This window comes from Acanthochromis polyacanthus, chromosome 4, assembly GCF_021347895.1.
Source record: "Acanthochromis polyacanthus isolate Apoly-LR-REF ecotype Palm Island chromosome 4, KAUST_Apoly_ChrSc, whole genome shotgun sequence".
In the NCBI taxonomy this organism is placed as follows: Eukaryota; Metazoa; Chordata; class Actinopteri; family Pomacentridae; genus Acanthochromis; species Acanthochromis polyacanthus.
The window spans coordinates 36,856,649-36,864,833 of NC_067116.1; positions in this window are offsets into that span (position 1 = coordinate 36,856,649).

Here is an 8,185-nt window from a genome sequence, read left to right on the forward strand (position 1 = left end):
GTTGTGTACATATTATGTAACCTAGCAATATCAATACCTAGCACTGGACCTAGTCATGACCTGCTGACAATGATCAGGACTCCAGTAAACTCTGAAACTGAGGACGAAAGTTCTTCAAGTTTGAAAAATAAATGTTTTTTTGCTCAAAGTGATCTAATATTTTAGTTTTTTTCTCCAGTAATATAAGATAACAGGGCAATCAGAGTGTAAAAACTTTGATGGGGATAATAAAGAATAGCAAACACTTTACATGGACTCACAGAACACTTTATGTCAGACTGTTCAGAAAATATTATTGTATCAGCATAATTGTTTTCATAATTTTAGGATAGCATTTATTAAATGTATGATATGTATTATTATTACTCCGCCAAGGATTGGCAGAGTTATGTGATGATCGGCATACGTTTGTCCGTCTGTCTGTGTGAAACGTTACTCAAAAACAGGATTCACGGATTTGGATGAAATTTTCAGGGAAGGTCAGAAGTGACACAAGGACCACTTCATTAAATTTTGGCATTCATGTGGCTTTTAGTCTGGATCCACAGATTTGTTAAGGATTTCCCATTGGGAGATACAGCTGCGGCACGGTATTGTTGTAACCATGACAACAAGTGAACACTGTGTCAGATACCTGCCGACGACCATGATTGCGATCCTACTACAAATTGACCATGATTTATCAGTTGGAAATCATACAAGGAACAAATGATCGTATCTAATGACAATCCACAATGATCACAATTGAGTCACAACAGTTTCGGAGATGGAAATGTCTTTTTTTCACCCACAACTGCCCGGCCAGGCAAATCAAACCCCAAACCCCTGGGCAACAAAACAAAACCAAAAAAAATTCAAGTGCGCTCAGGAAAATCCTGCCGCCACCTTATAACGAATGTCCGACGAGATGGTCCGAAGTGATAGCAGGTCCGGGGTGATGGAGATGGAGATACGGACGTGGATGGGCATCAACACAGTGGCAGATGGATGAAGATGGAAGTCCCACTGAAGAGAATCCTCAAAAAAAAAACAGCCTAGGCAAATGTGCAGGGCAATTACTCATACAATCCATAATAAGTGTCCAATACATTTACTTCAATAAAGTTGCCATTCTGCCAGTCCTTTCTTGGCTTATAACAGGCAGTACACATAACAATACGACATATCATAGATGAACAATTAACCTTCTGAATTTAAATACATCTTTCCCTCTGCCTACAGCTGATAATGCAACACATTTTGACAATTTAACACATTACTAGGACTCAGTAACTCACAGCCTAGCTGAATAAAATGTACTCTGGCATTTCAACAAATACTGGTCAACTCCCTCCCCAGAAAGTCACTCCCCAGAAAACTCACTCCCCATATGCTTAGGTTACTTACCTATAACTAGCTGAAATCCATGGATGATATCATTTTACACTGAAAGCTGAAATACCCTAACCCTAACCGGGGAGTGAGTTGACCAAGGAGTGAGTTAACCAGGGAGTGAGTTGACCAGGTACCCATTTGAACACATGCAGCATCTAACTAGCCAGCGCTGAGTGGCGATGATTCATTTTACACAGTAAATTACTCAAGTAGCAACCACATTCAACTCAGCAAACGCATAAAACAGCTAACATATGTTAATGAAAACCATTTAATTCCTATCAAAGTTATCCCGACTGTTCTTTTAGACAGATTACAGAGCTCGGGTTTACCGGTTTAGCTTTACTTTGCTAGCGTTAGCATGCTACATCAAAACCTTGAAGAACACCCATTACTCACTGGAATATCAATTTCTACGAGGTGGTTCAAAGGCGTCTGGTGATTTTCAACTACTTCTGTAAATTTTGCGGTTGACTTGAGTGTCAACATACCTCATTTATGGTTCGTTTTTAAGTAAATCCAGCTCGAGCTCCACATAGGACTGGAGGCAGCAAGAGAAAGAAAAGATGGCATATTTCGGTAAGATGTCCACCCCTTGCACTTTTTCGCGCACTAAACAGACCTATCAAATTCAATCTTAGGGACAATAGACCCTGTGCACGTCAAAAATGCTAACTTCCGGGTTCTGACCGGAGAGTCTTACAGGTCCTTCCGGAGGCTATTTCGCAGCATGGATAACATGGAATCAAAAAAAGAAAAACACCGTTTTCTCGGCAAAACAAAAAATCAGATTTCTGCGTGTTCAAGGTCGATATGGGAGGTACTGTAGTGTACCATTATGTTCGGCTTCTGGTGTTTATAACAGTTCTATAAGCCTTCACCGTTTTCCAAAAGACCGGCATTTGCGGGCTCAGTGGCTTGCCAAAATTAGACGAAAGAAAATGTTTCACACTGAGCTGAGGATCGGGAATATTAGTGCATAGTCACTGATCAAACAGCAAATATCTGATAAACTATAACAACAATCCGTGCAGTCTTCAATCATTTGTTATTCCGTTTTGACATTTAATCAAATATAGAGGAAATCCAAGCATTTGTCATTTTGTTCAAACAAAACTACAAATATAAAATGTCTTGCTGAACTCGACTAACCCTTTAAGCTGCAGTCAATTCCAGCCATTTTCAGTACAAAAAAACACTAACATTCTATTTGAAAATAAAAATATGACGAGAAATACAGGGAATATTGGACGCGCATCGCGAGGTGCATTTCCTTGAAAACGACCTATTCGTAGAGTATATACCGACTTCAAGACATGTTTTGGACAAAATATGTTACTGGCTTGTTTCGTCTGGATGTCCAAGGTTGGATTATTGCTGTTTTTTGTGGAATATTTTCATCCGTGTGTAATAATGAACCCGGAAATGTGAGTCGTGCTGTGTACATTGAAGCCGTGTACAGAAAATGGATGGATGGATATTCGTTGTTTGTCGGACAAACGTGTTTATATTACCCGCTGTGGTAATCACATCTGAAAGTGGTTTATACCGGCGGATTCATGAGAATCTAAGTTTTCCATCGGCGTGTAGTGTTTGTATAATCGCGTTTGCAGTTTCAGACATTTAGCAAATTGCTTATGCAGATCTCAAAGTGTACCGCAGATGGGACACTGAAGCACAACTGAAGCGCAACGGGCTAAGTACCAAAGACTAAAGTGTAAAGTGGATTCTAGTAGCTAACTAAGCAAAAAATAGTAATGTATAAATACTGGAAAATAAAATGATATGGTGCATGTTTGGCAAGCCCTACAGTTAAGCTAGCGCTAGTTATGTAGGATGCGATGCCACTTACCTTCAAAGTTATATATGTACTGGGATATATAAAATTTGAATCCCTTTTCCCGTTTGCTTTAAGGAGCTGACGCAAAATCATCATCGAGACGATAAACATCGTCAACAGAAATTTTAGGCAAGTTGCCTAGGCATCTGGAAAAGTAAAGTGTACTGCTGGCTTCTTCCATTTTGACAGCGCTGTAAGCAGGACCGGAAGTAACTGCAGCACCCGGAGTTTTTCAACCGGAACTAGCACATGCTATCGTGCACAGGGTCTATAACGGCCTTCTGCTATCACCTTGTGGCCAATTTGAGGTACTAATTCCCCTGAGAGAAATGGCAATTAAGGGACTAACTCAAAATATTGGCTAAAACACATTATTAACAGCCTGAGATTACCTACCTGGGTTATATACAGAATAACCCGACTAAGTCTAAATCCTCATAGATTCCTATGTTTACAACCTGGTACAAAAATGGTTGTGGTCTCTTTGTGTCTTTGCTTTCCTTCCTCCTGGATTTATGTTTTGCTATTTTTGTGCACCTGTGCATCAGCTGGTGTTGGCCTGCAGAGAACAAAAGGAGGAGCTCTCAGCCATGATGTCTTGCAGCCAATGAAGAAGTCATCCTTACTTTCCTTAGCTGTCCTTGCTCTCCAGGAATTAAACTTATATAACCGCAGGATTAATTGTTTTACAGGCTGCAGGACAAAAATGTGCTTTTTGGCCTCTACTGACTTCTACTACCACCACTTATCGTTCAGTGTGTATAATCTGATTAGCTGCCATTTCTATTGCAACAGTTGCTCAGCTTCAAGTACGGGTTGGTGGTCTTCCTGCTGGGCATTGCTTCCTGTTACAGGGAGCGTCTTTATGCAGGTATGTTCTGGTAGGGGTCCACCAGGGGACGACTGGCTGGACAATTTTGTGGCATCGTTGGGTCATCAGGTGGATGCTTCAATTATTTTTCCTCAGTTTTTTGCTCATGTTAGTGAACACAGTTTAGCAGACAATATGTGAGCACAATATAGACACAAAATCCTGACAAACAGAATAGTTTGATATTTTTCTGTGTTTTTCTGCTGTTAAATGATATATTAAAGAAGATTATTTGTGCCAAACAACTTTCCTTTGACTGTGGGCTCATCCAACCTGCAGAGCTTCACCTCCAGTTCACAGAGGTAGGAGTTCATATCGAATAACAAATAACAATATTCTTATGATATGATAATGAATTTAGTGTCTGAGGCCAAATAAACCTCATTAGGACTGCATCATCTAATGATTTTTTAACCTTTTCCATTGCATTTCCTGAATTCAAACTTTTATTGTAAATGTCTTTCTGCATTTTACAAGAATCATCTTTATTTTTAAGTAAAATTCTGACTGAAAGTAAAAATCTGTATCACCACAGCCTCCTACCCAGACAAAAAACTGTTTTGTGTCTTCCAAGACGAACGCAGAACATGTTCTCATAAACATCAGAAAACTGTGGATTAAGATTAAGCGGCTTGTTGACGAGTATGTGACCGTGATAAGAGACATGATTCAGCATTATGTGTTCATCACTTTAATGTTGCAGCAGATAAAGGGGAGTTAACTACATTCTAAAATGTTTCTGCTGTGCAGCTTGTGAATCTCCCATTGTGGGGCCAATAAAGTTTTATTTTAATCTATAATATTACACCATCATTTATTTGTTGATTATATTTTGTACTATGTAAATCTGTGTATTTACTAGTAACTCATGTTACTGGATAAATGTGGTAGAATAAATGAGACAATAAGTGCATCTGAATTGTCGTAGAGTTAAAGTATAAATGAGCAGAAAATAGAAATACTCAAAGTACAAGTAACTCAAAATGGAATTTAAGCACAGTACTCGAGTAAATGTACTGAGTTGATATTGAACCACTTTTATAAGCATTTTTTATACTATAAATATAAAATATTCTGTTTTGAGTCATTTTGTTTTAAGTCTAAGGTAGACAATGATATTGTGATAACTTCATTCCTGTCTATGAGCTGAACAGTTATTTATTTTCCAGTCAAACATGCTGAGGTTGTTCAACAGGACGTTCAAGAATCAGTTAAAAGACAACATGGAAATGCCTCAGTGCTGTCAGCTTCACTTAGTAAATGTGAGGCTGTTGAGATTCAGCGTTGAAGATGTTTTCTTAAATATGTAGAAATATATATGGAGGAAAGTGTGGTGGATCATTTTTGTATAAATGATATAAACAGAGACAACTAAAATAAAATGCAACATCTCTTCAATTTATGTCACTGATTGTTACAAAAACAGTACAGCTTCATTGTTATTTTACAAAAAGGCATGTTTACAAAATCACTGGAAACATTTTGTTATAAATAGCGCTAAAAATACAAGAATATTCTGCAAAAATGATTGTCACTCAAAATTCTGTGTAGAATTTGGATTTGGTGGATCATTTTTCTGAACATAATATAAATGGAAGCAACTAACATAAAAAACTACATTTCCTTTAATTTACGTAATTGTTACATTGTTGCAAAAATAGTACAGCTTTATTTTTATTGTACAGAATGTATGTTTACAATATTATATACATTTTGCTGTCGATAATGCAAACTCAAGAATATTGTTACGTGAAAATGATTGTCATTCAAAACTCTGTGTAGAATTTAAAAGATTGAACAGGTCCTCCTCACAGAATGTAATCACTTGAGAATAAAAAGCTCAGATTACAACTTTATCTCCTAAAGCATTTTACTTAGTCTTCCCTGCTAGACGTGATTCGTGCATCATGAGATGTGTCAGAGCGGATTCTTTGGTACTGTTAATGAGGAAAAAACACTCGGAGACAAGGATGACTCAGAGTCAAAATATTCATTTAAGAATATTTAGTAAAAACGCATTGGATAGCAGAGAAATGCATGTATGCAGACTCTCTGTTGTTCTAGCTGACATCAGATTGACTAAACTAAGACAATATTCCTCTGCATGCAGCTGTTCGCAACAAAGAGTGAATTCTAAACTATTACATGAGTTTTTAACTAAGAAGGTGTTATCTTCTGATTGGTTCACACTGCTGGATGTCTTCGGTCTTCGTCCAATCCGAGCCGTCTTCACCCTGTATTGAGAGTACTTTGCATGTGTGTGTATGTGCCTGCCTGAGGTGTGGCTTCCTGTGACCTTTGCACAGACGACAACTCAGCTCTCTGCAGATAACAGGTCTGGGCTTCTTGCTCAATTTATGCTGAGCTTTGAGTTTTATTAATTCAGCTTATTAAATTTTATGTTTAATAATAGTACAACAACATCAATAATTTAATTATTTGTATAAGGCAGATTAATCAGATTTTATCCCTATTTTAATCTAGGATCCTCATAGGTTAATATAAGATTTCTATGCCTGTCCCCAATTTACTGTTAATTTATGACATTGTTGATTACATTTTCTTTTAAGCATTTTTCTTATGAACATTATATTCTAATCTTAATTCCCCAATATTGTTTTATGGTTTAATACTTTAACTTTTATTCTTGTTTAAACATCTAGCTGTTGTTTGAACCTTTTGCCCTGTCTCTGTCCTCTGTGTGTACGTGACAAGTTGCACATCTCTGTAACCGCAGACCCCCCTCTTTCTTCCAGGTATTGCATAGTTTTAACGGATGTTCTTCACTTTTATTTTAAAACTGTCACCTGTCCACGCCAAGGGTGTAGGTTTGCATCGGGACGGTAGGGACATAACACTACCAACTTTTCAAGAGGGTCAAATTGTCCCCACCAACTTTTAAGCAACCTTATTTGCATTATATAATGAGTTCAGTTATATAGGTAATTTTGATTGTCTTCCCATATGTTGTAAGGATAGAATTGACCCTGCCATTAAGTAAATTATTTTCATTATGTTCAGACCAGACTTACATTTACCCCTTTTCACTTGCTGAATGTGCCGGTCCAATCAAACGTGCGTTTGATTGGCTGATGACTTGACACCCCCCCGCCACCCACACGCACACTCACACAGCCCCGACAGAAATACACAAGAAATAAACATGCCGCCTTCTCCGCCCCCTTCGAAGAGGAGGGGTATTAGAAGTTTTTTTCGGCCAGCAGCAGCAGCAGCAGACGACACTGTAAGTAATGTAAAAAGCAGGCGTAAACTAACCGTGACGTCACCCGTTGGTTTCAACGGCGAGAAAATGAAGCCCGGATTTTGCTACTTCCTGGTCGCCGTTTTGGATTTTTTGGAGCCAGTGACGTAAATAGCGTCATCAAACAGACTGGACTGGAGAGCAACTCGGGGCAGGATTGGCTGAGAACTCTCTTATCCCGCCCACGTTTTACCGCAGAGGCTTCTGTTGCTGTCTATCAAGTATAGCCACGCCCCCTGGCTCCGCCAACTTTAACAATTTATTTAAAATTCAGTATTGATTTATTTTAAGATCGGCCACCTGATCTCTCATTTTGACCATGAAAACTAACGGGAAAAAAATCCTGAGCTGTAGAAAATCAGTCTATCGTATTTTATTTTTTCCAAAAATGAATTGGGGTCTATGGAGCAAAAGCTTTTTGGAGCCAACCCTAGCGGACGGCGGGATATTGCAAGTTTTTGACACTTCCGGGTGGACTTCAATTCTGGAGCCAGATGCCACGTCCACTATATATACAGTCTATGGTAAAAAGACGTCAATGTTGTGGACGTGGGGAACACACCACTAATGTTGCTACTGAAAGTCCAACCTGCATCAGAGTTAGCATAACATTAAACTGTGTGAACTTGCTAACCTGCAAAACTCGAGTAGGAAGCTGCTTAGAGAGAATTGTCCTCCTGTATGTGTTTTCTACTGTTAACGTGAATTAAACTGTGAGAAATGTAGTGAACTCTGCTGGAAAATATAGAACCAGAAAAACGTGAGCAAGAAGCTGCTTAGAGAGAGGTCCCAGTCTGTGTTTCACAGGAAAATGTTGACAGTCACAAAAAAAAAAAAA